Below are 14913 nucleotides of genomic sequence, written 5' to 3' on the forward strand. Positions count from 1 at the left end.
CACGTGATGAAACAAAGAGACCGGTTAAAGTGTGTCTGCTTTAATGCAAGGAGTGTCCGAAATAAGAGTGACAAACTTAGAGCATGGATCAGTACTTGGGGCTATGATGTTGTGGCCATAGCGGAGACATGGGTTTCACAGGGGCAGGAATGGTTGCTTGATGTTCCAGGATTTAGAACATTTAAAAAGAACAGGGAGGGTGGAATTGCTAATCAGAGAGTGCGTCACATCTACAGAAACAAAGGTTGTTGAGAAAGGTTTGTCTACTGAGCCAGTATGGCTGGAAGTTAGGAATAGCAAGGGAACAGCCATCGCATTGGGAGTTTTCTACAGACCACCTAATAGCAGTAGAGAGATTGAAGAACTCATAGGCGAGCAGATTCTGGAAAAATGCAGAAGTAGCAGGGTTGTTGTTATGGGTGATTTCAACTTTCCCAATATCGACTGGAACCTCTTAAGTGCAGATAGTTTGGATGGAACCGTTTTTGTCAGGTGTGTTCAGGAGAGTTTCCTTACTCACTATGTAGTCAGGCTGATGAGAGGAGAGGCCATTTTGGATTTGGTGCTCGGAAACGAGCCAGGGCAGGTGTCAGATCTCATGATGGAAGAGCACTTTGGTGACAGTGATCACAACTGTCTCACATTTAACATAGCCTTGGAGAGTGAAAGGAGTAGTTACCGAGGGAAGATATTTAATTGGGGAAAAGGAAATTATGACGCTATCAGACATGAGTTGGGAAGTACAGACTGGGAGCAATTGTTCCACAGAAAGGGAACTGCAGACATGTGGAGTCTATTAAAGAGCAGTTCTTGTGAGTGATGCACAAATTTGTTCCTCTGAGACAGGTAAGAAGGTGTAAGATTAAGGAACTTTGGATGACGAGAACAGAGGAGCTTCTCGTCAAAAGGAAGAAGGCAGCTTACGTAGGTTGGAGGAAGCAAGGATCTAGCACAGCTTTAGAGGATTACAGGCTTGCTAGAAAACAGCTCAGAAATGGACTGACGACAGCCAGCAGGGGACACGAAAAAGGCTTGGCAAGAAGGATTAGGGAGAACCCAAAGGCATTTTACTCACACGTAAGGAATAAAGGAGAAGGTAGGGCCGATCAGGGATAGCGGAGGAAACTTGTGCATGGAGTCTGAGCAGATAGGGGAAGCCCTAAATGAGATTTTTGCTTCAGTTTTCACCAAGGCAAGGGAACTTGTTGTGAATGAAAACTTTGAGGAGCTGGGATACAGTCTTGACCAGATCAAGATTGATGAAGTTAATGTGCTGGAAATTTTGGAAAACATTAAGATTGATAAGTCCCCAGGGCAAGACCAGATTTATCCTAGGCTGCTCTGGGAAGTGAGAAAGGAGGTTGATAAGCTGCTGGTGAAGATCTTTGCCTCCTCACTCTCCACAGGAGTCGTACCGGAGGATTGGAAGGAGGCAAATGTTGTTCCTCTTTTCAAGGAGGGTGATAGGGAAATCCCTGGCAATTACAGACCAGTCAGTCTTACGTCTGTGGTCAGCAAAGTTTTGGAAAGAATTCTGAGGGATAGGATTTATGACTATTTGGCAAAGCATAGTGTAATTAAGGGCAGTCAGCATGGCTTTGTGAGGGACCTCACAAATCTTATTGAGTTCTATGAGGTGGTGTCAAGACAGGTCGAGGAAGGTTGAGCAGTGGATGTGGTGTATATGGATTTCAGCAAGGTATTTGATAAGGTTCGAGCTGAAAATGTGTTGCTGGAAAAGCGCAGCAGATCAGGCAGCATCCAAGGAACAGGAGAATCGACGTTTCGGGAATGAGCCCTTCTTCAGGAAAGGGCTCATGCCCGAAACGTCGATTCTCCTGCTCCTTGGATGCTGCCTGACCTGCTGCGCTTTTCCAGCAACACATTTTCAGCTCTGATCTCCAGATCTGCAGTCCTCACTTTCTCCTATTTGATAAGGTTCCCCATGGTAGGCTCATTCATAAAGTCAGGAAGTATGGGATACAGGGAGATTTGGCTATCTGGATTCAGAATTGGCTGGCTGACAGAAGGCAGAGAGTGGTTGTAGATGGAAAGTATCCTGCCTGGTGGTCAGTGTTGAGTGGGGTCCCGCAGGGGTTGTTCTTGGGCCTCTGCTCTTCGTAGTTTTTTTAAATGACTTGGATGAGGAGGTTGAGGTATGGGTTAATAAATTTGCAGATGACACAAAGGTTGGAGTTGTTGTTGATAGTATAGAGGGCTACTGCAGGCTGTAGTGCAACATAGACAAGATGCAGAGCTGGATTGAGAAATAGCAGTTGAAGTTCAACCTGGATAAATGCGAAGTGATGCATTTTGGAAGGTCGAACTCGAATGCTGAATATAGGATTAAAGACAGGATTCTTGGCAGTGTAAAGGAACAGAGGAACCTGGGTGTGCAAGTACATAGATCCTGCAAAGTTTCCACCCAAGTCGATAGGGTTGTTAAGAAGGCATATAGTGTTTTGGCTTTCATTAACAGGGAGATCAAGTTTAAGAGCTGCGATGTTTTGCCACAGCTCTACAAGTCCCTGGTGAGACCACATGTGGAATATTGTGTCCAGTTCTGGTCGCTCTACTATAGGAAAGATACAGAGGCTTTGGAGAGAGTGCAAAGAAGGTTTACCAGGACGCTGTCTGGACTGGAGGGCTTGCCTTATGAAGAAAGTTTGAATAAGCTCGGACTTTTCTCTCTGGAGAGAAGGAGGAAGAGAGGAGACCTGATCGAGGTATACAAGATAATGAGTGGAATAGATAGTCAATAGCCAGAGACTTTTCCCCTGGGCAGGATTGACTGGTACGAGGTATCATAGTTTGAAGATATTAGGAGGAAAGTATGAAGGAGACGTCAGAGGTAGGTTCTTTACGCAGAGTTGTGAATGCATGGAATGCATTGCCAGCGGAGGTGGTGGAAGCAGAGTCATTGGGGACATTTAAATGACTGCTGGACATGCACATGGATAGCAGTGAGTTGAGGGGTGCGTATGTTAAGTTATTATATTTTACATTAGGATTAAACCTCAGCACAACATTGTGGGCCAAAGGGCCCGCTCTGTGCTGAACTTTTCTATGTTCTTTGTTCTATATTAAAAATCTGGAATTGAAAGTGCGTCCTAGAAATAGTGACCATGAAACTGTCATCAAACTCCATTTTGGTTCAATAATGCCCTTCCAATAAACCTCCCATCATTACTTGATCTGGCCCACATCTGAATCCACACCCAGGGCAGTATGGTTTATTCTTATAATTGCTCTCTGAAATAGACACTCAAGGACAAATTGGAAAGAACAACAAATTCTTGCCTCACCAATGACACCCAAGACGAAAGAATTAGAACAAAAATCCTTTTATTTCTAATATTGATCAGGTTGCATTAAATTGGACTTGCATTTAAAGGAAAACAATACACTCAGGAGATCTGGGTGTAAGCTTTAATAAGATGTTATATTCTCCTGTCCATTAATTTCGAGATGAAAATTGTTAGGAACTATGTCACAGGTGGGTGATTCACCCTGCTCAGTTCACCTTGTGCACCACTGTGAAAATCCTTTGCATTCTAAACATAAAAAGGGAAATACCATATCTATCCCACAGTGCTGGTAAATGAGAGAGAATAAAAAAATCACTTTTGATCCACAGACTGCCTTGTCTTTTTTACACTGCAGGCTTAGATTGTGAAAGAGATTTTCTTCTTAAATAGATTTCTTTTGTGTTTTTTTTCCCCCTGGGTGATCTAAGATGAAACATGAGAGAAAAATGGGGACCACAACATTATTGTGACATTTTGTTAAACGGTAAACAACTCTAAATAGAGATCTCACACCTCATTAATCTACAAATGCCACTTCGACTGTGCCTTAGAAAATTGCTTATTTGGTGAGAACTGGTTACATCTCTCGAGAGAATGCCGACATATCCTGCCTGTTCTCTTTTATAAAGCCTTTATTCTCCCAGTTTGAAAACCACTGCAATCTTTTAATGACATATCAAAGATTGCGCTTTCTTCAGTTGCTGTGGATTACTGGCTTCATGTATTTCTTTCTTACCTATGCAATCAAGTCATTTCTCCTGTTTCTTTTTTATTCATTCATGGGACATGAATGCCATTAGCTGGCCAGCATTTATTGCCAATCCCTACATGACCGTATAAAGGTGGTGGTAAGCTGCCTTTTTGAGTCACTGCAGTCCACATGCTGTAGGTTGATCCATAATTCCTTTAGGGAAGTAACTCCAATATATTGTCCCAGCAACAGTGAAGGGACAGTAATATAATTTAAAGTCAGGGTGGTGAGAGATTTGGAGGATAACTTGCGAGTGATGGTTTACACTTGTATTTGCTTCCCTCTGTCTTTCTAGTTAGAAGTGGCCATGTATTGGGAGGTGATAGCTAAGGATCTTTGAAGAATTTCTGCAGTGCAGCTAGTAGATAGTACATACTGTTGCTACTGAATGTTGGTGGTGGAGGAAGTGGGTGCTTGTCAATGTGGTGTCAAACGAGTGGGCTGCTTTGTCCTTGATGGTGCCAAGCTTTTTGAGTGTTGTTGGAGATGTATCCATCCAGGCAAGTGAGAAGTATTCCATCACACTCCTTACTTATGCCTTGTAGATGGTGGACAGGCTATGGGGAGTCAGGAGGTGAGTTATGCACTGCAGTATTGTAGCCTTTCACCTGTTACTGTGAATGTGGCAAGTTCAGTTTAAGTTTCTGATCAATGGTAACCTCCAAGATGTTGATAATGGAAGAGTCAGTGAAGGTAACACCATTGAATGTCAAGGGCAGTGATGAGATTGCCTCTTATTGGAAATGGTCATTTGTGTCACACTAATGTTACTTGCCACTTGTCAGTCCAAGCATGGTTATTGTTCACATCTTGTTGCATTTGAACTTGGACTGTTTCAGTATCTGAGTTGTCATGAATGGTCCTAAACATTTACAATAATCGGTGAACATCCCCACTTCTGACTCTATGATGAAGAAATGCGGATTAATGAATCAGCTCAAGATGGTCAGGCCCAGGACACTACCTTCAGGACTTCCTGCAAAAATGTCTTGGAACTGAGAGACTGACACCAACAACCCCAAGCATCTTCCTGTATGCCAGGTATGACTCCAACCAGCAGAGAGTTTGCCCCTGAGAGCCACTAATTCCAGTTTTGCTAGAGGTCCTTGGTTGGCTGAGTGTGGCCTTGATGGCTATCACTCTGACTTCATCTCTGGAAATCAGCTCTTTTATCTATATTTGAACCAAGGCTATGATGATATCAAGAGTTGAATGGCCCTGGTGGAAATCAAACTGGGCATCACTGAGCAGGTTATTGGTGAGTAGATGCTGCATGTTAGCAGTATTGTTGACACCTTCCATTACTTTACTGATAATTGAGAGTAGACTGATGAGTGGAAATTGTCCAGGTTGGATTTGTCCTGCTTTTTGAGTACAGGACATAACCTTGACAATTTTCCACATTGCTGGATAGATGCCACATTGCAACTGTTCTGGCACAGCTTGACGAGGAGAGCAGCAAGTTCTGGAGCCCTAGTCTTCACTACTGTTCCTGGAAATTTGTTAGGGCATTTAGCCTTCGCAATATCTAGTGCCTCCAATCATTTCTTGATATCACATGGAGTGAATTGAATTGGCTTAAGATTGGCATCTGCAACATTGTGGATCACTGGAGGAGGCTGAGACTTTTAGCTGAAGATTGCTGTGAATACTTCAGCCTTATCTTTTGCACTGATGTGTTGGGCTCTTCCATCACTGAGAGTGGGCTTATTTGTAGAGTGCACTCCTCCAGTGTGTTTTTAATTGCCTGTCACCATCCATGACTGGATGTATCAGGACCACAGAGTTTAGATTTGATCCATTGATTGTGGGTTGCTTAGCTCTGTCTATCACAGACTGCTTATGCTGATTGCATGCAAGTAGTCCTGTTTGGTGCATTCACCAGGTTGACACCTGGTGCGTTTTAGAAACACCTGGTGCTGCTCCTGGCATGCCCTCCTGTATTCTCCGTTGAACCAGGGCTGTTCCCCTGGTTTCATGATAATGGTTGAGTGGAGGATATGACAGACCATGAGGTTGCAGATTGTACTGGAGTGCAATTCTACTGCTGTTGATGGCACATAGTGCCTCATGGATGCCGAGTCCTGAGTTGCTAAATCTGATCGAAGTCTGTCCTACTTAGCATGGTGATCATGTGACATAATGGAGAGTATTCCCAAGATGAAGGTGGGACTTTGTCTCCACAAGGACTGTGCAATGGTCACTCTTACCAATGTGAGGATGCATCTGCATTGGCAGATTGGTAAGGATGAGATCAAGTATCTTTTTTTTTCCTTTTGTTCTCTTACCACCTGCTGCAAACCCAGTCTAGTTTCTGACCTGACCATCTTGATCAGCAGTGTTGCTGCCAAAACACTCTTGGTGGTGGACAGTAAACCCCCACCTAGAGTGCATTTTGTGTTTGTGTCACCTTCAGTGCTTCCTCCAAGTATTCAACATGGAGAAGTACTAGTTCATCATCCGAAGGAAGGACATAAAGTAATCAACAGGATGTGTCCCTTACTCAGGTTTAGCCTGAAGCCATGAGACTTCATAGGGTCCAGAATCATTGAGGACACTCAAAGCAATTCCCTGCAAACTCTATCACTTTGCGTTCACCTCTGTTGGATCTGTCCACCCAATGTGACAGGATATATCCAGGGATGCTGTTGCTGGTGTCTGGGACATTGTCTGTAAAGTGTGATTCCACAAGCATGACTGTGTTAGGCTGTTGCTTGACTAGTCTGTGATGCAACTCTTCCAATTTTGACACTCGCCCCCAGATGTTAGTCAGGTGGACTTTGCAGGATCACAGGGCTGATTCTGACATTGTCTTTATCAGTGGCTAGGTCAATTCCAAGTGGTCCATCTGATTTCAGAGAGTCATAGAGTTATACAACATAGAAAGAGACGCCTTAGTCCAACTTGTTCGCACTGATCAGATTTCTTAAATTGATCAAGTCCCATTTTCTAAAATTTGGGCGATATCTCTTTCAATCCTTTCTGTCCATGTACCCATTCAGATGCCTTTCAAATATTGTAATTGTATCAGCCTCCATGACTTCCTCTTTCATTTCTTTCCATACACGCACTGCACACTGAGTGAAAAGGTTGCTTCTCAGGTCCCTTTTTAATCTTGCCCTTCTCACCTTAAACCTATACCTAGTTTTGGACTCCCCTACCCTAGGAAAAAGACCTTGACTATTCACCCTATTCATGTCCCTCATGATATTCTAAACCTCTATAAGATCATCCTCAGGGTCTGCCACTCCGGGAAAGAAAGCCCCAACCAATTCAGCCTTTCATTTCTTTGTAGAGACTTTTGTAGTGATTGATCCAACTAAGAACCTCACTAGGCCATTTCAGAGGGCAGTTGAGAATCAATGACATTGCTGTGGGTCTGAAGTCACATGTAGGATAGACCAGGTGAGGATGGCAGATTTCTTTCTGTAGAAGACATTACTCAGCCAAATGGGTTTGTCCAATGATAGACAATGGTTTCATGATCACCAATAGGTTCTTAACTCCAGATGTTTTTATTAAATTGAAATTCCACCATCTGTTGTGGTGAGATTCAAACCTGTGTGCCTAGAACATTAGCTGTGTTTCTAGACTAATAGTTCAGCGACAACACCACTAGGCCATCTTCTTCCCTGCTTTTCACAAGAAAACTTAGAGTTAAATACACATTCAGTTGAGCTCTTCTAAAGTGATGGTTTAGCACAGTTGGATTCACTAAGATATGGTTTATGTTGATTTGTCATTTGATGGTAATCAGCCCCATCTGAATTAGAAACTTCCTCTCGCATCAGAATAGGAGGAGGCTATTCGGTTCTTTGAACCTGTTCAAGTATTCCATCAGATCATGGTTGAGGTGGTGGCATTGTGGTTTTGCCACAGGACTAGTTAGCCAGAAGTCCAGGCAAATACTCTCAGGATTTGGGTTTGATCCTACATGGCAGATGGTGAAATTTAAATCAAATTAAATTTAAAATAAGTAGTTGGCCTAATAGCAACCAATTAAGCATTGCTGATTGTTGTAAAAGCACATCTGGCTCACTAATGTCCTTTCAGAAATTTGTTATCCGTACATTATCTGCCCTACAAGTGATGTAGCACACAGCAATGCAATCGAATCTGAACAGCCCTACTGAAATGATTGAGTAGAAGGGCAATTTGAGATTGTGGCCCAGGATATAATGCCCACATCCCATGAATGAAAATAAACCTCAACGCCATCTAATTGCATCATCCTTGATGTCTTAGACCATAAGACCATGAGAAATAGGAATGGAAGTAAGGCTATTCAGCCCATCCAGTCTATTCCGCCATTCAATCATGGCTGATGGTCATTTCATTAAATTGACCCCCTCTAATTCTAAGACCCCCTCTAATCTTGGCCTAACATCAATGTATTAATGGCAGAACAGAAATAATTTATCTAAAGAAATTATTGATCCTAAAGAATCCTTTTACATTTCAAACATCTTGAACTGATCACTCTTAATGCTTTCAGCAATAACAAAGCAATGTGTTGAGAGTGTCAGGTATCACTTTTTTCTATCTACAGCTTCAGTTAAGAACTAAGGGGGAAAAAAATTAATTAGCTGATGGATTGACTTTTAACTGGAATATAAAGTGGTGCAAAGCATGCTACAATCATTCAAGTTCTAATTTAACTCTAAGATGGAGTATCTTTGTAGTTCTGGGCACTTTGTCTCAGGAAGGGTGAATGGTGTTGTAGTCTCCAATGAGAAATTTAAACTTCTATTTATACCTAAAAGGGTGACAGAATGAGGTTTTGTGTTTTTTTGAAACATTTACTGTTAACACAAGTGTAATAACACTTTGACCAAGCATAATTTTTGTAGAAACTTACACTTTAAAGTTCTAAATATTATGCCTATCCCAAGCAACTTTTAGCACAGCAAAAAACATACTTCGCAGAAATGTATCACTCCATTTTTTAAGCAGATATGGAATAATCCTGAAACCAGTACAAACTGATTCTTAGTTTCCAAAGATTTACTCATTCTTTCCTCTCTTAGCTTGATAGTTTCCAGTCCTAAAACTGTCCTTCATGCTGAGGGTATTACCGGAATTCCTCAATCTAGCACAACTAAGGCAAGTCTTTTAGTTTTGTTTTAACTCTTCACCCATTTGATCTTTCCAATCCAAATTCAAACTTGCATCATCATTTCTCCACAGTGAGCCATAAAAATTTTCAACCTCTAGCTGTTCTTTGTTTTTCAGATCTTGACGTATTCAGTATTGTTTTAGGAAAGCTAGCAACTAGATGCACCCGCCACATCTCAAAGGCCATCTCTGGCATGAACATCACAGGCCTTGTATCCAAGTAAACATGCAGATTCACTGTTCTTTAGGACACAACTCTATTCTATCATGGAATTAAAGAGGCAGTTTAAAGCATAACTGGTTGACGCCCAGCATTTTTAAAACTTACTGGAACTTTAGAGACTCATAGTCTATTCAATGTTTGTAAGCAGGCTGCTACCATTGTCTTAACCCCTTTAATCTTTAAGAATGAATTTATCAAATATTATGCTAAGACAGACTTCAGAATAGGACAAATGACACCTATTCATTTTTAAATTGAAGGCTCAATTCCAAAACATACCAATGTTATCAACTTCTGGAAGCCAAATATGATGCTGAAAGTCATGGCTGCTAAACAGCAATGTGTACACAATTTGCTAAAGCAACTTCAACTTTTTTTTTGCTGCTAACAAAATGGAATCCACTCTGGTGTTTCAATTGTTGAAAATATTTGAAAGGATTAATACAGAGAAATTATATCTGTGGACAGTGAAATCAAAAACAAATACAAAAGCATATAATCCTAAATTCAGAGTCATCTTATTTAGAGATGAAAGGGAGTTTCACATGAACTATAGTGAATGCTGGATGCTCTCCACATAGAAAGCTGTTGATTTTGGAACAATTGGATCTTGACTATATTATACAAACCACTTCAATCTCATAACTTTAAGAAAGAACTTTACAGGAAAGAAAGAATCATTTGCCAGGGAAGACACTATGCTATTTAAGTGCAACATATGAATACCACTAAATTCTCAGTATTTAGACATATTTATCAATGAGCCATTATATTTTATTTTTATGTTTTCATTAAATATAAAATACCTTGTTGGTTATATCTTCCAAAACATCTTACAATGCTCATAACAATGTCTGAGTATGAAACTCTTTTCAGAGTCCAGACTGTGGTGCTAGAAAGACACAACAGATCAGAGAGCATCCAAGAAGCAGGAGAATCGATGTTTCTGGCATAAGCCCTTCCTGATGAAGGGCTTATGCTTGAAATGTTGATTTCCTGCTCTTTGGATATTGCCTGACTTCTGTGTCTTTCCAGCACCACACTCTCGACTCTGATCTCCAGCATCTGCAGTCCTCACTTTCTCCTCCTGAAACTCTTTTAATGATATTTCATAGTGGCATCTCTTCCAAAATATTTACCAATAGTTTCATTTTCATAGCACTGTAACAGCTGCACAATCTGTCACTTATGGTGTAAAATTCAAAGTCATATTCATGTGTATTATGGATAACAAAATGCTCCTTGAGGAAATAAATATTGGAATGCAATCTCTCCAAACCTTTGATGATCATAAAGGATCTGATTAGGCTTCCTGTGGCGTGTGAAGCCATTAGAATGCACTATTAGACCCAGAACTGTGTGGGCTACAACTGTAGCAGAATGACTTGGCATGCTAATACACAGTTGAATATATTTTTCAATTCTTAACCCTTCACACAATTTGCACATGCTTCAGTCTATTCAACGTAGTGAATTGTTCAGTGGTGCTTCACAGAAATGTAAGGAAAATAAGTTCTGAGGAAAAGAAAGAATGAACTTTAAGAGGAGGTAACACCAACTCAGTCAGAGAGACACTTTTTTTCCAAGCAATGTTAATTTTAGACCTACTCAATGATGCCCAGTTTGGGTTCTGCCAAGATCACTCAGCTTCTGACCTCATTACAGACTCGGTTCAAACAAGAACAAAAGAGCTGAATTCCAGAGGTGAGGAAAGAGTAACAATCCTTGACATAAAGTCATATTTGACCATCAAGGAGCCCCACGAGAATGGAAATCAATGGGAATCAGGGCAAACTCTGCTGGTTGGAGTCATACCTGGCACGAAGACAGACAGTGTGGTTCTCAAAGGTCAATCATCACAGAACCAGGGGATCTCTGCAGGAGTTCCTCAAGGTCGAGTCCTCAGTTTAACCATCTCCAGCTACTTTATCAATGACCTTCCATTCATTATAAGGTCAGAGGTAGTAATGTTTGTCAATGATTGCATAATGTTCAGCACCATTCATGACTCTCAGATACTGAAACAGCCCATGTTCAAATGCAGTAAGATCTATACAGTATCCAGGCTTGGGTTGAAATGTGTCAAGTAACATTTCTGCCACACAAATACCAGACAATGATCATCTCTCGTAAGTCACAATCTAACCACCACCCCTTGACACTTAAAGAAGTTACCATTGCTGAATCTCTCACCATCAGCATCCTCGGGATTAAAATTGCCTCAAAAAGACTCACCTTATAAATGTGGTGATGAAAAAGAGCAGGTAAAAGGCTAGGAGGAATACTGCAGTGAATAACCCACCACCTGATTCCCCATCCAAGACAAAGCAGCCCACTTAATTGGCATCACTTCCACAAAACTTCATTCCCTCCACCACTGATGGTCAGAACCCACAAGATCAATTGAAGAAATTCACCAATTCCCCTTTGGCAGCACCTTCCAAACTTGCACTACTACCATCTACAAGGACAAAGGCAGGAAATACATGGGAATACCAACTGCAAGTTGCCCTCCAAGCCACTCATCTTCCTAACTTGGAAATATATGCTGTTTCTTCACTGTTGCTAGGTTAAAATCCTGGAATTCCCTTCCAAATAGCACTGAGGATCTATCTACAGCATACGGGCTGCAGAGATTCAAGAATGTGGGTGGCACGGTGGCACAATGGTTAGCACTGTTGCCTCACAGCGCCAGAGCCTCAGGCGACTGACTGTGTGGAGTTTACACATTCTCCCGTGTCTGCGTGGGTTTCCTCCGGGTGCTCCAGTTTCCTCCCATAGTACAAAAATATGCAGGTTAGGTGGATTGGCCACGCTAAATCGCCCGTAGTGTTAGGTGAAGGGGTAAAATGTAGGGGAATGGGTCTGGGTGGATTGCGCTTCGGCGGGTCGGTGTGGACTTGTTGGGCTGAAGGGTCTGTTTCCACACTGTAAGTAATCTAATCTAAAAAAGACAATACACCACTACCTTCTCAAGAGCAACTAGGGATGGCCAATAAATGCTGACCCAGCCAGCAACAACTACATGCCATGAGTGAATTAATAAAGAAGGAAGTGGAACACATTGGGAAAGGAAATTGTAGAGTCTGTAATTTGGGATAAAAGCTGAGGGTCTAGTTTCCAAAGGTGGGCAAAGGAAGTAGGCACAAATGATCAAAGTTAAAAATAGAGAGCCATTCAAGATTTAGGATTAGAAGCAATTAAAAGAGGTGGTGAAAGACAAAGTTGATGTATGAGGTACCATATAAAACTACAAGGCCAGAAGTAATTTTCCGGAGCCTAATGCCAATCAGGTTTGAATAGAAGATGTTAACATCAGAAAAGAAATTATGGAGTTTTACCAATGGCACACCAAAGGAAAATGGTGCTTATTCCAGCAATGGTGTTGTTTCTTAACTGCACTCTGAAATAACTGAGCAAGCCACTCAGTTCAAAGGTATTTAAGGATGGGCTATAAATTCCAAGCTGACCAGAAACACTCACATCCCATATAAGAATTTTCAAAAAAGGACTGGAGTAATTGTGACTGGAGAAAAGAAAACAAAACATAGATCAAGACGGACCCAAATGTGGTAAGCAGAAGGACAGATTGGAAAGGAACAGATTAGATTCAGATTCCTCTTATCACTTTTCTCTGGTGCACTGTTTCAGATTAAGTAGTCATTTCATTTGAAACAGAAATAAGAAGAAACTTATTTTCTCAGAAGGTGCTGAATATTTGGAATTGTAAATCTCAGAAAGCTGTGGAGACTGCATCATTGAAAATATTCACGTCTGAGAATCATAGAATCACAGAATGGTTGCAGACCAGGAAGACACTATTTGCCCTGTCTTAACTTTGCTGACTCTCTGAAAAGATCTTGTACCAAACTCTTGCCTGGTCTCTAAAGCCCTACACTTTTTTGTTGTTCTGAATAATGATCCAATTTCTGTTTGAAAGCCATGTTTGAATACTTCTGCTCAGGGCTGGGGGTGTAGGATGCACCAGAATCCAATAACTGGGTGTCAGGGTACCTGGTGTGCTCAGGTCAGGCTGTTAGCCACTGCTGAGCCCATGGCATTCCCATGTATTTCCAGCCCAACTATTTCTTCATGCAATCTAAAGCTATCTTCCTCACAATTACCACGCCACCAATTTTTGTATCATCTGCAAATTTATTGATCAACCCTCATACATTCACATCAAAATCATTTATATAAACCTAAAAGAGCAAGGGGCCAACACTGACTATAAACCAAACAATACTAATTTCAGACCTACTCACTGATGCCCAGTTTGGCTTCTGCCAGCGTCACTTAGCTTCTGACCTCTGGTCAAAGACTTCCAGTCTGAAAAACACCCCTCAACCATTACCCTCATCTTCCTGCCACTCAGACAATTGAAGATCCAATTTGCACATTTTCTTGGATTGCACAGGTTGTTACCTTTGCTATCAGTCTCCCATGTGGGACCTTATCAAAACTGATGTAGACTATATCAAAAGCATTTTGCTCATCTACCTTTTTAATAAACTCAAGCTGGTCACACGCGACGTCCCCTTAACAAAACCATGCTAACTCTTCTGCCTCTCCAAATGAATATTAATTCTGCCCCTCAGAATTGCTTCCAGTAGTCTCAACACCACTGAGGTTAGACTGACTGGCCTGTGGTTTCCTGATTTATCCCTTGTTCTCTTCTTGAATAACTATATCACATTGGCTATCTGCCAATGGCATATCCTGTGACTAGAGAGGAAATGAAAATTATTGCTAGTGTCTCTACCATTTCTTCCTTTTCCTCACTCAAAAACTTGGGATACATGTCATCTGGCTCTTGAGACCTATCTACCATTAAGCCTGCCAGACCTCTGGTAGGTCTATGCTAATTTATTTAATTGTATCACAGACATTCACTTTGATTTCTTTACCCATATCATCCTTAATACTCAGGAACTGGTCAAAAGTATTCATATAGAACCCTACCTACATCATCTGGCTCCATAGAAAACCTACCTCAGTGGTCCTTAACAGAGACTATTCTTTCCCTTGTTATCATATTACCCTTAATGTACCTGTAAAAGAACATAGGATTTCCCTTTAATTTACTGCCAGTATCCTTTTGTGACCCCTTTTAACTTTCCTAACCTTTTTAAGTTCTTTCTTGCACATTCTGTTTAACTCTAGGGCTTCCTCTGTTTTTTGTTCTGTACTTTTACATAAGGCATTGGGTATATTTAGTTGTTAGAACTGTCTTGGTTTATTGATATCCAGAGTAAATCTAAGACACTGAAGAAATTTGGAATAAAAGCCTGTCAAAGGCATGGCCAAGAAGGTGGTAAACACACTATTCATGGGATGCTTGGAAATATAAGAGTTTAGAAGAATAATGCATAAATCTACTGAAATACATAAGGTTCAATGGCAACTTTACAATGTAGGTGCTGAAAAGATCTTTGTGGGAGACACTAGAACTAAGAGACACAATTTAAAAGAAGGGATCTTGAATATTGCTGACCAATGACTCATTTTGTTAAGGA

Source organism: Chiloscyllium plagiosum, unplaced genomic scaffold, assembly GCF_037043375.1.
Source record: "Chiloscyllium plagiosum isolate Xiang-an unplaced genomic scaffold, Cpla_swu_hap1 HiC_scaffold_3, whole genome shotgun sequence".
Classification (NCBI taxonomy): domain Eukaryota; kingdom Metazoa; phylum Chordata; class Chondrichthyes; order Orectolobiformes; family Hemiscylliidae; genus Chiloscyllium; species Chiloscyllium plagiosum.